Below are 16,189 nucleotides of genomic sequence, written 5' to 3'. Positions count from 1 at the left end.
TACCCAAAGCAATGGACATGTCCTTCAGCACAGGTAAGAGGACAAGGATGATTTTAGAACATAATGTATTTTAAAAAAATTGGAACTAATCTTACATTTAAAATTTACTAAATGTATATGAAAAAATAATTTCATAGCTTTTTCCTCTGAAAATGCAAAACATCCTGCAGAATAGTTAGTGGATGGCAAGGGACGATGGGCTCCCTAGATGGCCCTTTGAGCAATGCTGGATCAGACTGTGGTAATGAACCTAAGAATGAAGTTGAAATAACAGGAGCAAGAAATCATATGAGAGAAGAATCATAGAATTTGTTGACTGATTGACTGTAAATGACTAAGAAACACTGGAATCAAAAACTGGGAAAATGATGTTGCCAAAGACAAAAATTGGGATTTCAGAAAAGTTAGTAAATTTGGTTTTAGAAATGATGAGTTTAAAATAACCGTGGAGCAAGTCAGTGGAAATTAGTAAGTGCCATTGATACCAGCCACACAGTCAGAGTTCAAAGGAAGAAATTATTACTTGGGTAAAGTCTAATAATAGGGATTTTATTTTATCTGGAGAGGAAATGAAGTTATGAGAGTGGGTGAACCCTCCAAAGGAGAAGCTTTAAATAGAGAAGATCTTAGCAAAAACTGACAGAGGTGATTATCAAAGGTAGAAAAGATTAATTCAGAGAGATTTCAAAAAATCTAGATTAATATAGAGTCACAGGAGCCAAGTGAATATTTTGTTTAAAATGCCCATTCACTAGACAGCAAATTGCCGTGTCTGAATTCTGTGCACATCTTTACAGTGATCTTCTTTCCTAATCTTTTTTTCTGTTTCCTTTTAATTACATGCTCATTTTGATAATAGTCTAACGTTTGGGGTTCTCCCTTTGTAAGAGATGTTAAGTTTATCTTTTATTGCTCAGAGCATTTATGTTGATGCAAGTGGGAAAGACAAGGTTGCATTTTAAATGCCTATTAATATTTATTATTGTCACAAAGGAAGAATAGTCAGCATTATTAATAGCCTATTATCTAAAAATCCCCTGGATGTATTATCATTTATATTTCCTGATAGAATTTTTTCAATGTCATTTTTTGGTGTGACCCTCTCAGAGATCAGGGTTAAAATTTGAAAGGGGATGATAAAAAATCACGCGTAGACACAAAACATAAAATATACAGGAATAAACTTAGCAAGATATGTGCAAGTCCTCCTCAGTGACACAAAAGGATACTTGGACAAATAAAAAGATATTGCTTGCTCTTGAATAAGATGAATAAAGATCACAAAGATATGAGTTCTCCATATATTAATTTATAAATGTAATGCAACCCCAAGAAGACTAGTAATCTTTTTTTTCCCGCTGGAACTAACAAGTTGATTCCAAACTTGTTACAGAACCCTTTCTGGAGTGGTCAGGAAAGGCTTAATGAAGAAGAATTTGAGATGAGATGAGATGAGAAAAATAAGAGAAATGAAGGAGAGGCTACTCCATTAGAAATTTAAACAGAGGTCTCTAGAAATAAAACAGTATGGTACTGGCACATGAATGTTTAGTCACAACTATAGAACAGAACAGAAAATTCAGAAGGAGATGGCATATGGAAATTTTGTATATGTTGAAGGTGGCATCTTAAAACATTAGGGAATAGAAAGACTTTTTAACAAATGATTTGGAGCAACTGAAAAAAAGAGAGAAGGCACAAATAAGTAAAATCAGAAATGAAAGAGGAGAGGTTACAACAGACACCTCGGAAATACAAAAGATTATAAAAGAATACTATGAAAAGCTATATGCCAACCAATTCGACAATCTGGAAGAAATGGATAAATTCTTAGAATCTTACAACCTTCCAAAACTGGATCAAGAAGAAGTAGAGAATTTGAATAGACCAATCACCAGTAAGGAGATCGAAACAGTAATCACAAACCTCCCCAAAAATAAAAGTCCAGGACCAGACGGCTTCCCTGGTGAATTCTACCAAACATTCAAAGAAGACTTAATACCTATCCTTCTCAAACTCTTCCAAAAAATTGAGGAGGGGGGGAAGCTCCCTAACTCATTCTACAAAGCTGACATTACCCTGATACCAAAACCAGACAAGGACAACACAAAAAAAAGAAAATTACAGGCCAATATCACTGATGAACATCGATGCAAAAATCCTCAATAAAATACTAGCAAATCGCATACAACAATATGTTAAAAAGATTATACACCATGATCAAGTGGGATTTATTCCAGGTATGCAAGGATGGTTTAACATTCGCAAATCAATCAACGTAATACACCACATTAATAAAATGAAGAATAAAAATCACATGATCATCTCAATAGATGCAGAGAAAGCATTTGACAAGATCCAGCATCCATTTATGATAAAAACTCTGAATAAAATGGGTATAGAAGGAAAGTACCTCAACATAATAAAGACCATATATGAGAAACCCACAGCTAATATCATCCTCAATGGTGAAAAACTGAAAGCCATCCCTCTAAGAACAGGAACCAGACAAGGATGCCCACTGTCACCACTCCTATTTAACATAGTACTGGAAGTCCTAGCCAGAGCAATCAGGCAAGAGAAAGAAATAAAAGGGATCCAAATTGGAAAGGAAGAAGTGAAACTGTCACTATTTGCAGATGACATGATTTTATATATAGAAAACCCTAAAGAATCCACCAGAAAACTTTTAGAAGTAATAAACGAAAATGGTAAAGTTGCAGGATACAAAATCTACATACAAAAATCAGTTGCATTTCTGTACACTAACAACGAAGTAGCAGAAAGAGAAATTAAGAATACCATCCCATTTACAATTGCAACAAAAAGAATAAAATACCTAGGAATAAACCTAACCAAAGAGGTGAAAGATCTGTACACGGAAAACTATAAAACATTTCTGAAAGAAATTGAAGAAGACACAAAGAAATGGAAAGATATTCCGTGCTCTTGGATTGGAAGAATTAACATAGTTAAGATGTGCATACTTCCTAAAGCCATCTATAGATTCAATGCAATCCCTATCAAAGTTCCAACAACGTTTTTCACAGAAATAGAACAAAGAATCCTAAAATTTATATGGAACAACAAAAGACCCCGAATAGCTACAGGAATCCTGAGAAAAAAGAACAAAGCTGGAGGTATCACACTCCCTGATTTCAAAATATACTACAAAGCTGTAGTAACCAAAACAGCATGGTACTGGCACAAAAACAGACACACAGATCAATGGAATAGAATCGAAAGCCCAGAAATAAACCCACACATCTATGGACAGCTAATCTTTGACAAAGGAGCCAAGAACATACAATGGGGAAAAGAAAGTCTCTTCAACAAATGGTGTTGGGAAAACTGGATAGCCATATGCAAAAAATGAAAGTAGACCCTTACCTTACACCATACACAAAAATTAACTCCAAATGGATTAAAGACTTGAATGTAAGACCTGAAACTGTGAAACTTCTAGAAGAAAACATAGGCAGTACGCTCTTCGACATCAGTCTTAGCAACATCTTCTCAAACACCACGTCTGACCGGGCAAGAGAAACAATAGAAAAAATAAACAAATGGGACTATATCAAACTAAAAAGCTTCTGCACAGCAAAGGAAACCATCAACAAAACGAAAAGACAACCTAACAATTGGGAGAAGATATTTGCAAACCATACTTCTGATAAGGGCTTAATCTCCAAAATATATAAAGAACTCATGCATCTTACCAACAAAAAAACTACCAACCCAATTTAAAAATGGGCAAAGGACCTGAACAGACATTTCTCCAAAGAAGATATACAGATGGCCAACAGACACATGAAAAGATGTTCAAAATCATTAACTATCAGGGAAATGCAAATCAAAACTGCAATGAGATATCACCTGACGCCCGTCAGAATGGCTATAATTAACAAGACAGGAAACAACATGTGTTGGAGAGGATGTGGAGAGAAGGGAACTCTCATACACTGCTGGTGGGAGTGCAAACTGGTGCAGCCACTATGGAAAACAGTATGGAGATTCCTCAAAAAATCAACGATAGAACTACCATATGATCCAGCCATCCCACTGCTGGGTATTTATCCAAAGAACTTGAAAACACCAATTTGTAAAGGTACATGCACCCATGTGTTCATTGCAGCGTTATTCACAATAGCCAAGACTTGGAAGCAACCTAAGTGCCCATCAAGAGACGAATGGATAAAGAAGCTGTGGTATACATACACAATGGAATACTACTCAGCCATAAGAAACGATGAAATCCAGCCATTTGTGACATCATGGATGGACATTGAGGGTATAATGCAAAGTGAAATAAGTCAGAGGGAGAAGGTCAAATACCGCATGATTTCCTTCATTAAGTAGTAGATAATAACAACAATAAACAAACACATAGGGACAGAGATTGGATTGGTGGTTACCAGAGGGGAAGGGGGGAGGGAGGAGGGTGAAAGGGATAATTCGGTACATGTGTGTGGTGATGGGTTGTAATTAGTATCTTGGTGGTGAACATGATGTAATCTATGCAGAAATAGAAGTAAAGTACAATGATGTACACCTGAAATTTTTACAATGTTATAAACCAATGTTACCGCAATAAACAAAAAATTAAAAAAAAAATAAAATAAAATCATGAAATGAAAAAAAAAAAAAAAAAGAAAGACTTTTTAACAAATGATTTGGAGCAACTGGATAGCCAGCTGGAAAAAGATACCAAACCTCACATACACAAGAATAAACTGCAAATAGATCAGTGATCTAAATAATAAAATAAAACAAAACAATAAAAGGACTAAAAGAAAACAAGTAAATTCCTTTATGCCCTGAGGGAAAACTTTCTAACTATGACTCAAAATCCAGATGCAATAAAAGAAACAATTGACAATTTGGACTACATTTTAAAAACGACAAAAGTCTTCTCCACACCAGAAAAATACTGTAAGAAAATCAATGACAAATGCAAATTTGGAGAAAACAGTTGCAATATATAGTACAGGTAAAGAACTATTATCCCTAATATGGAATAGAATTATAAAAAGTGGAGAAGAAAAAGGGCAAATATATATATATTTCAGAATACATATTTATCTATGTTAAAATATACAAATATATATTTATATATAAACATATATGTTTACACATATTAGAAAAATGGGCATATGACATGAGCAGACACAAAAGGCATATACAAATAGCTCTTAAACATAGGAAAAATGTTCAACTTCACTCATAATAAGATAAATGCAGTTTAAATTGAGATACCATTTTTCGCCAACCAAGTTGGCAAAACTTTAGAAACTTGACAACACAGAGGCAGTGGCCCTCTCACTCATCGCTGGTGGGAATGCGAAATTGCACAACTGCTCTGGAGGGGAAAAAGGCTTCACAGACATTTATTATTCACACCAGCAATCCCACATCTAGAATTTTCCCCTAAAGTTATATACCTACAACAATACAAAAAAAATATGCACAAAGTTATTCATTGCATGTTTGTAGTAGCTAAGTATTAGAAACAACCTAAATGCCCACATACTGTAGATAGGTTGGATAAAACTATGATACAGCCACATAATGGAGTATTATGTCGTGGTTAAAAACATTGAGGAAGACCTATATTAACCTATATGGAGTGATTTTCAGAACACATTGCTAACTGAAAAAAGCAAAGTACAAAATAGTATATATGATGTATATGTGGATGAGTGTGTGTGTGTGTGTGTGTGTGTGCAGGAAGAATAATCAAACTAATGAAATCTGTAATGTATAGGAAGAAATCTGTTATATATAGGAAATCTGCAGGGAACAGAGTAGAAGCTAGAGAGAATGGGACAGAATTTCACTGAGAATGCCACCTCACATAGTTTTGACTTTTGAGCCATGTTAATATTTTGTATATTAAATAATAAATTTAAATAATAAAGGATGGGGGATCCAAAATTTAATGCAAACAGAAACAAATGAATTTAACTGTATATCAAATAAATAACATAACCACACAGAAGAAAATAAAAAAGAATCAAGTAACTTTTAAAGTGTGAGTTCCCCGACTGATCCTCTGATAAGAACACAATATCATCTATGCAGTATTCCTAACAAGAAATGTGTGCCCTGAAAATAATCATGAGGAAATAATCAGACAAATTGAAATTGAAGAGCAATTACAAAACAGCTGGTTTGGATTCTTCAAAAAATGTCAATGTCATATAAAGACAAAAATTTAAAAGATGAGAGCATTGTTCTAGATAAAAAGGAGGCTAGAGAGACGTGACAATGAAACGCAATACATGTTCTTAATTAGATCCCAGATTTTAAAAAGAAAAAAAACCTTAAAGTTCCTTATTTGGGGCAGTTGATGAAATTAGTATATGAAATATGCATTAGATAATAGTATTATATATTATACTATTAATAATATACAATATATTATACTATTAATAATATACAATATATTATACTATTATAATATACAATACATTATAAATATTACTTTCATGACTGTGACTGTGATCATTGTATTGTGTTTATATGGGATTTGTCCTTTTTGTTAACAGATACACATTCAAGAATTTGGGGGTGAAGTGTTACCAGGCCTGTAATTAGCTCTCAAATACTTTAGCAAATAAATGAATTAATGATTGAATGAATAATGCATGTGTGTTTATTACAGAGAGATAGCGAAGAGAGGGAAAGAGAGATTAAGCAAATGTGACAAAATGTTAACAATTGGCGAATCCAGGAGAAGGGTAGGTGAGTGTTATTGTATTATTATTGTCTTTCTTCTGTAGGTTTGAAACTTTTCAGAATAAAAAGCTGGGGGAGAAGAACATACAGAGGCCTACACATTAGGGACAGGAATAGCTATGTGTATCTACCCCAGTCCCACTCGTTGCCCCCCTGGGTCAAAGAATACATATACCCAACTAACACTATGGATGGGTACTGGTACATCTGATGACATAGCCTTGACAACAACATAGTTATATTCCGTGTTGTCCCAGATTATCTCTATACAGGGAGATAGAGGGAGATTCATGTGGTCTTAAAAATGTGTGCTACTCTTCTTCAAGAAGGATGATGGGCCTGCTGCAGAGAAGGGAGAGGCCTCTAGCACTCTTCCACAAGGGATAATGAATTTACAATTGTGTGTCCATATTCTGTCGTAGTAAATCAGCAGCCTTGACAAGAGGTATGGAGAAGAATAAGGAAGAGAAAAATTCTCACCAAGTATTTTCGGTAGGGGATGAATTACTCAGCATACATGTTACAACCACCAGCCTTGGAGATCAACTTAACCTTGAATTCTTGATCCAATATGGGAAGGATACTAAGCATCTAATTCAGGCCTTCTATCCCTGCCTATTTGGATTCTGGTGCCAATCCAAAAGTTTGTCCTTATTTTTGTTTAAGGGAGGAACTAGTTCTTCTCTATGATTAGTTTGAATGGATCCCTCTAATTCTGCTCCCAGAAATGGACCAAAGCGTGGATAAAGTCACAAGCCTGATCTGGACTTATGTGTATAAGTGGGGTAGGAAGATATGTTTTAGTAACAGGTTTTTGGTGTGGGAATAAGACCCTCAGAGATCTTGCTTCCTGCTGCTGAGCCCTGAGCCCTGGTCCTGCCTGGACCTCCAGGGAGAGCCAGTCTCGATGTGGCTTTTGGCTAGAGAAGAGGGAACAGACTGTGCTGGGGAATTTGCTACTTGGAACGTCTATTTTAAAAAAATGTGGGCTGGCAAGTTTTGATGTCTTTACAGGGCTGCATGTAAGATAATTAAAGCTAATTTATCTTAAAAAAAATAACCTCATATATCTCATTATAGACTTCAGCTTAAAAATAACACCTAAATAAAATCTTACACCTCTTAATTGTTGACTCAGTGTTAAACAATTGGAAAGTCAGAGATTCCAGGCCCAATTTTAGTGCAGACTCTTAAAAGATGGAAAAAATCACCAACTTTATTACGTCTCATCAGGTTATTCAATCATTGGAGAATAACAATCCTAAGCTTTCTTTCAGATGACTCTTAAGAATAACTAATAAACATGAAGGAATCTTGCCTGGAAGTTACCAAATATTATGTAAAGGAATATTGATCAAAACAGTTCAACCCATTTTATCATATTAAGGTTTTAAACTTGACAGAAATATTATTTCAAAAATCGCCTTGCTGATTTTTTTAACAAGGAAATTGTCACTCTTAAAGTGGCAAGTTTTAAAGAATTTTTAGAAGAACAATAGTAGAAGATGAAAATTAATTTTATTATATAAGATTGAGATAAATGAGTGCAAGTTATTCTTACGCTTAGAAGCCCTAAAGAAACTTAAAGAACTAGAAGAAAAAAAGAGATTTCAAGGACAATTTGGAAACATTTGCAACATGCCTTACTATGCACATTTTGTAAGTTTATAAAAATTTCTGCAGAAAATGATTCAGCAGTTCCCTGAGTGAAGTTATCCCACCAAGATGGTACTTAAAACAGGAAAGGCTCATCTTTATAACAAAATAAAACTCTTCATTCTCAATTATTCAGTCAAATAAGGCATAAATGTGATTTTCCCATTTGGGGGAGCATGGAGATGACTTTTTCTCCTGCTTTACAACCTCTCAATAGTTCTGTACTCTCTTTTGCCTCTGGACACATACACATGGTCTTCCTTCTGCCTGGAGCAAGATCTTCTCTCATTTCTTTACCTGGCTAACCTTTAATTATCTGTAAGAATGCCACCGAAGTTTTACCACTATGACATCCAAGACTGTGTTAGCTTCTCCTCCAATGGGCCACCATCTCAGGCCCTTCTCCCATTCAGAATATTTCCTACACTTATTGTAATTGCTCCTCTGTCTCCCCCACTGTGTTGTAAATCTCTATCTCATTCAGGGTTGTATCTCCAGCTCCCAGCACAATGCTGAGCATTTGATGTTTACAACAAAACTAGAAACTTTCTTCTCAGTCATACCGGTTAATCATGCAGAACTGTTTTTGTTTAGCAGCCGTTCTCTGTCCTGGAACCAAGCTCCCCACCCCTTTCCCCTCAATCTAATTCTCTGCTTAAATAATTCCTATTTAGCCCACATGTCTCAAGTTCATAATATGCCCTTTTAGGAAGCCTTCCTTGAACTTCTGGTCAGGGTTTGGTACCCCTCCTGTGTGCTGCCCTAGCACTCCACCCTTCTCCTGTGATAGCCTTTATTGTTCAGATTGTAATGCCATTTCACTTTTCTGCATCTTCCAGCAGAATGTAAGCCGCATGATGGCAGGGACCATGTCACGTTTTTAACCTTTGTATTTTCAGCCTGTGGCATGTGCTGGTGTGTAGCATGCACTTAAGAAATATTTGTTGAGTAAGTAGAATTACATTATTATAATTGTTTTATAACTATAATTACCAATAACCTCCTCCTCTTCAGGTTCTCATTCTCCTCTCCATTTTTTTGTGCCACTGCTATGTTGGCCTTTCTTAAATTCTGCCTTCATCAACTTACTGCTCAAATCATTTTAATGCCACTTAGTTTACTACATAATGAAACTTTAACGTCTATGTCTAGATGTTAAGTCACTTTTTAATATAAGGCTGCTTCCTACTATTCTCACCTTAAGGGCCTCCGTTTCTTATTGTATCTCCTGCTTGAGTTAAGCCAACCACCTTAGTCTAGGTTTCTACGACTCTAGACAAAACTGTATGTTCATTGGTAATTCTATGATCTACTGTTAGTTCAATCCTAAAAATGCCTGCTACATCCATAGCTCACTTCTATGGAATTTTTACCACAGCCTTCCTTCCAAGGAGTCTTCTTCATGAAAGTCACTATGTTGATACACATAAATTTTGCCACCTTGCTGACTGGGCCCTGTGTGTATGTGTGTGTGTGTGTGTGTGTGTGTGTGTGTGTGTGTTCATGGAAGGGGGACTGATAAAATAACATCCAATCTCTAGATGACCTAGAATCTAGGAAGTAGCCCGAGGTGCAAGTTCTGACTAATACGGACAATAACGATTTAGGAATCAATCAGACCAACCTCTTAGGGAAATCTGAATAAGATATTAGTTAGCCAGGAAAATATCCAGAAGATATGGGTAGACCAAGGGATAAAAGAGAGAAAATTGGAGTAAAGAAGAAGCAGTAGATATACAGAAGAAAAGCAGGCAATGAGCCACGTGTGCAGAGCCCATGAAGCAATAGAAGCTGTGAGTAAGCAGAAAAATATACAGAGTAGGGTGTGAGGTGGTTGGTAGCAGCTGAAAATCAGGAATTAATGACCCTCTACTGGTGTGGAGCAATGACATAAGCAGGTCACAAGTGCCATGCTGGACTCTGAATCACCTTTCAGTTCCTGACCCAAAAACCAGTCTCCACGAAATTAAACTGTACAACTTATTCCATTTCCATAATGCCCAGCGTGTGGCCAGCATCTGAATCTTCCCTATTTCCATATGTACTATTATAATAATCATACATTTGATTTATGATACCCTGAGTGAATCTCTGTTACTGTCACGCTGAAAAACTTCACATAGATTCATTTTGCCTTTATAAAACAGCGAAGTGCAATTTCTTTTAGAGGAATCCCATAAAATAGAAATAACTTTCAACATGTAGACCACAATATAGCCCCTGTGTTCTGTAGTTTCTGGAACTGAAATTTTATAAGCTATTCTATCACTGCAAAGAATGAATGAGCACCTTGCTTTGCTAAAAATGGTTTCCCTCTTAACAAGTTTCATACGTATTGAGTCTTTTATTTTCTTTTGTACAAATTTGCTACTGAATTGTGTGAGCACTATCATTATGTTTCAATGTTGACAGGTAAGATTGAATGTTAACTGAAGTAATTCTTTCAAGTGCATTACAAGTACTGCATACTTATTCAAAATTACTTGGCTTATCTGGTCAATACTCTGTAAATTAATTGAGAGAATTGATTCCTGGTGTTCATTGGAGAAAGAAAAACCAAGCAGCTTTACGTGAAATAATTGTATAGCAGAAAACCACACACTGTTGAGAAAGACAGTGCAACAGTATGGAATGAACACTTGACTTGCACCCCTTAATCTTTGCTTCTCTTTTCTTCCCTAACTTCAGATCCCTCTAAGCATTACTTCCTTCTATCTCCAGTCTGCATTCAAAGTGCCTCACTTCAACCTCTCTTTCGCCATCAGCCTGAATCTCTGTGTTCCCCACCCTTGTGCCTATATTCTGCAAGACCTGGCCTCAGAATAATCCTTGTGAATGTGCCCCTCCTATTGCTGGAATTTTGAGCACCACTGAGAAAATAAAACAACTGTGAGGTATGTGCCACTATATGTGTATTGTTTTCATCTTCGGCTTGATAAACATAATCATGTGCTTGGTCAGCTGTCACTCCTACTCCCATAGCAGAGCAGTCAAGACTGGATTGTTCTTTTTGAGTCCCCTAACTCAGGCCCCACCTCTTTCAACAAGGACTTTGCTATCCCTTTCGTACACACACAATCAAAATAGAAACCATTAGGCATGTAGTTCCTCCTGAAAGTTCCCTACGTCTGAACCTGTCTTGGCCTTGTGTCCAGTCTCAGAGGCTGGGGAGTATCAGAGTGCAACTCATCAACTCTGGAAGAGGGGACTTCAAACAAAAGAGTTCTAGGATTTTTCCGGAGCCTTTTTTCAGAGACATCAGTGCTCAACAAGCTCAGACCTGGTTGCAATTTTTATTAGTTCCAAATTATTGGGATTATCATGAAAGGATTATGTTTTCTATACAATGATGAATAATTAGAATGAGAGTCAATGATCTGATCCTTTTCCCTTCTTATTCTCACTGATGCCTGGTCCTGGAGAAGCAATCATCAGCTCACAAAAGGTAAATATAACTTTTAAAAAGTTAGAGACTAATGTTTCTCAATTAGATGAGATTGGGATCAGCTTGCTTCACCTCAACGTGATCCCTGAAAATTTTCTGCAAAATCCCACTCTAATTTTTAAGAAAGTAAGATACTGTGGCTTAGATATCTTTAATATTTACTTTAACCTAAGCAATGTTCATGAAATACTATCTTTCAAAATCAAAATATTTTAAAATGATAGGTATGCGTTAATTTCTTCATTTAATATAGCTAAAAATGGAGAATGAAGGAAAACAGCTTTGGTATTACCAAAACACAAAACAAGATACAGTTCTATATTATAATCAACATATTATTGAGCAATTTAAGCCGATGATTTAAGAGCAACAGATTTTTAAAATTTTATAAAACAGATCTTTTATCTTTACCTCTTTCTTCTAATAAGTCATACCCATGACAAGCACTGGGGATCTTTAACATTCTCCAGGGCCCTATTCCCAGATTGTATAACTCAAAGTTGCCATTTCTATATAAAGTAAGTGGCAGATCTAATATAGTAATAATGGTCACTTCATTGTTGTCATTAGTTACTATGCATACTATATGTTGCATTAGTATCATATTGGTATAATATTAGTAATAAGATATCTTACCTAGAACTTTGTATGTATCACAATTTAAGAATTGAGTGTGATTTATTCCCACTTTGTAGGTGAGAAACTGAAGATTTGCGCAAGTAAATAGTAGTAGCTAGTACACTGTTGAGTCAGATTTTAACCCAGGCCAGCCTAACCTAAAATGCTAGCTTTTAATTATTATTCTGTATTTCATCTTATAGGTACTTTATCATTTGTGTTCACATGCAGTAAGTATATCATTTGACTTCAAGAGTCAACATATGAAGTAGGCATTATCATCTCCATTTTACAAATTAAAATTCTGAGGCCCAGGGAGGTTAAGCAACTTTCCCAAAATGACTTAGCTGGTAAGTGGTAAGGCTGGCCTCCTGAGGGCAATTCCACCCACAGACTTTTCTATCAAATGACCTCAAGGCATATGGCATATAGGTTAGAGGCACAAAGAAGTCTCTCTTCGGTTGTTACACTTTCAATAAATAATCTTAATAACACTTATTATATTTTTTCCAAAATTATAAATTCTCATAGTTTTGTTTGAAGATAAATTGTGATGGCTAGTGATAATGGATTAAAAATAGAACTATGTTCTAATGTGTCATCTCCATTTAATTTTCTAGATATACCTATTTATTTTTCGTCTTTTATTTTAACCTCCTATTTTAGAACATTTTCACAGCCTTAAAACCAATTTCTGTAAAAAATGAACATTATCCAAAGTGTACTTTATAGATGATCATATTACATGATATATGGATCATACTCTTTTTAGTAATTGACCTCTCTGAAAGGAACTGGTTGTTGTGGTTATGACAGAGGAAGTGAGAGCGAAAAAGAGAGCGAGAGAGATCATTTTGAAACAAAGTGCTGTAGAGTTGTGTTTTGAGTGATCTCATTAACAATTTCCTGGCTGACTTATCTCACCATCCTCTCAGGAAACAAAGGATTAATATACACAAGCATGAAAAGTGCTATTTCTTAATTCTTTTGGTATCTGATATATTCCAGATTCCATGGATATGCTATTGCTATTCTGTTGTATGCGTACTCTTAAATAATTTTAATTAACAGTTATAGGACTAAATTCTGCAAATGTTGGAGAAAGAAGAAAGGGTCTTAAAGCTTTCAGTCAGTTTTTTTGTTGCCAAGGTGTTTGTCTGGTTAGGATTCTGTTGAAGGCTGGTTGTTATGTGCAAATCAAAAAGCATGAGTTTCAGTTATGCAAATACAACGTCTTTAGACTGTTTGATGTGTTTACCGGGGACATTGAACACCTGCAGATGTGATCAGTAAAAGAAAGAAAAATTATTCAAAGGAGTTAAGTCTCTGACTTATCTATTTATTTATACAAATTTTCAAATATTTAATCAAGATACAAGGAACAGGCAAGCATTCAAACAAGATTTCTTATTCATCCTTGTACCAGGATGTATTATGGAATACAATAAAGTGAAAATAATTATACACCATTCCAAGAGCTTAATATTAAAAAAAGGCAAGGAGAGAAAAATACCTAATTCTTCTCTCCACTGCCTCCAATAACTTTCTTTTTGATTAATTTCTGCCCATCTTTTGAGGAATAGTAGGATTAAAGTATTCCCCGGGTCTAGAAGTCTACACTGTTTGCCATTCATTGACTTGTTCAATGGACAGATATTTATGGAGCAATTACTATATACCAGGCACAGTGCTGGCTACTTTTGAGGAATTTTGGAGGTATTGATGCTAAACAACCTCCTCATAATCTGCTAGGAGAGACTGGGATTTTAAAAAATGGCCAAAGAAACTTGGAAAGACCAAAGGAATGGGTATATGTAAAGGATTGGAAGGGCAGATTACTCTAGGGGTTAATGGAAGGAAATGGGTTGGTCTGGGGGCATTGGTATGCTGCTAAGTAGTTGGTAGGAACTGGGGAATATTGGGTTTAAAAGGAGTAATAGGGAGGCTTTGAAGTCAGTACAGGGAGAATGGAGAGTATTAGAAGGAATGAAAAGAATGGGGTAAACTAGTAAGAGAGAAAAAAAAAGAGTGTGGAATACTAAAGGAAGTGGGAATACAGGAAGGGATTTGGACCTATCAAGAAACCCTATAAGTAAATCCAATATTTAGCTGAGTTTTGCCCTTGAGACATTAGCCAAGTCCTAAAGTGTGGGGGCAAAATTGGAAAGAAACCTGCTACACCACGGATTTTCACAGTCTTATAGGCTAAAGAGACAAGAATTTCAGTCCGGGATCTACAAGGAGGATATGCCTGACTAAAAACCCAGGCTTTTGGTGGACAGTTGAGAACCCAGTAGGCCTATGCTCCAGTAGTAAGGGAAAACTGGAAATTGACAAGCCTGAAACTCAGCCTTGTGTCAACTCCATTTTTGACTGGATTGAGATCATCCTTTACTCTAATTTCTCTCTAGAAGAAAAGTAAATCTTCTCTGAGGATAGATAAAACTATCTACAGCCTATATAATTTTACCAAAAATTTTGGTTGTCATTCAAGGAAAATTACCAGGTATATAACGATTATTATACAAAGATTTGTAAACCTATCATAAATATGTTGAAGAAAATGGATTAAAAAATGAATTTTTCACCAAAGTATAAAAAAATCAAATGGAAATTCTAAAACTGAAAAATACAATCACTGAAACAAAGAACTCAAAGGCTGGGTGTGGGAGAAGATAAGAGAGAACAGAAGAAATATTAGCAACATAGAAGATGGATTAGTTGAAAAGACCCAAACTGAGGAACTCAGAGAAAAAGGGACAGAAAATACACATCAAGCCACAGATCTACGATTTATAAACCCCAAGCAAGATAAGGTCCAAGAGGAACATATCTAGTCATATCAGAGTGAAACTGCTGAAAATCAATGACAAAATAATCTTAAAAGCAGCTAGAGGACAAAAAGACATATAACCTTCAAAGGGGCACTGATAAGACAAACAACATTATTTACAATAGCCAAGACATGAAAACAACCTAAGTGCCCACTGACAGATGAATGGATAAAGAAAATGCAGTATATACAAATTCAATGGAATACTATTCAGTCATAAAAAAGAAGGAAATCCTGTCATTTGCAACAACGTGGATGGACTTTGAGGGCACTATGTTAAATGAAATAAATCAGACAGATGGGACACTTCCTAACTCATTTTACAAGGCCAACGTTACCTTGATACCAAAACCAGACAAGGACAACACAAAAATGGAAAATTATAGGTCAATATCACTAATGAATATAGATGCAAAAATCCTCAACAAGGGCCGGCTCCGTGGCTTAGCGGTTAAGTGCGTGCGCTCTGATGCTGGCGGCCCGGGTTCGGATCCCGGGCAAGCCCCAAGGCGCCACTTCTACGTCCAACGCGAGGCCGAGTCCCACGTGCAGCAACTAGAAGGATGTGAACCTATGACATACAACTATCTACTGGGGCTTTGGGGGGAAAAAATGAATAAATAAAATCTTTAAAAAAAAAAAAAAAATCCTCAACAAAATACTAGCAAATTGAATACAATACATTAAAAGGATCATACACCATGATCAAGTGGGATTTATTCCAGGAATGCAGGGATGGTTCAACATCTGCAAATCAATCAGTGTGATATACCACACTAACAAAACAAAGAATAATAGTCGCATGATCATCTCAATAGACGCAGAGAAAGCATTTGACAAGATCCGACATCCATTTATGATAAAAACTCTCAATAAAATGGGTATGGAAGGAAAATACC

This window comes from Ceratotherium simum, chromosome 4 (genome assembly GCF_057802395.1).
Source record: "Ceratotherium simum simum isolate JZ-2026a chromosome 4, ASM5780239v1, whole genome shotgun sequence".
NCBI lineage: Eukaryota > Metazoa > Chordata > Mammalia > Perissodactyla > Rhinocerotidae > Ceratotherium > Ceratotherium simum.
The sequence above is the reverse complement of the archived record's forward strand: the minus strand, read 5'-3'. Positions refer to the sequence as shown.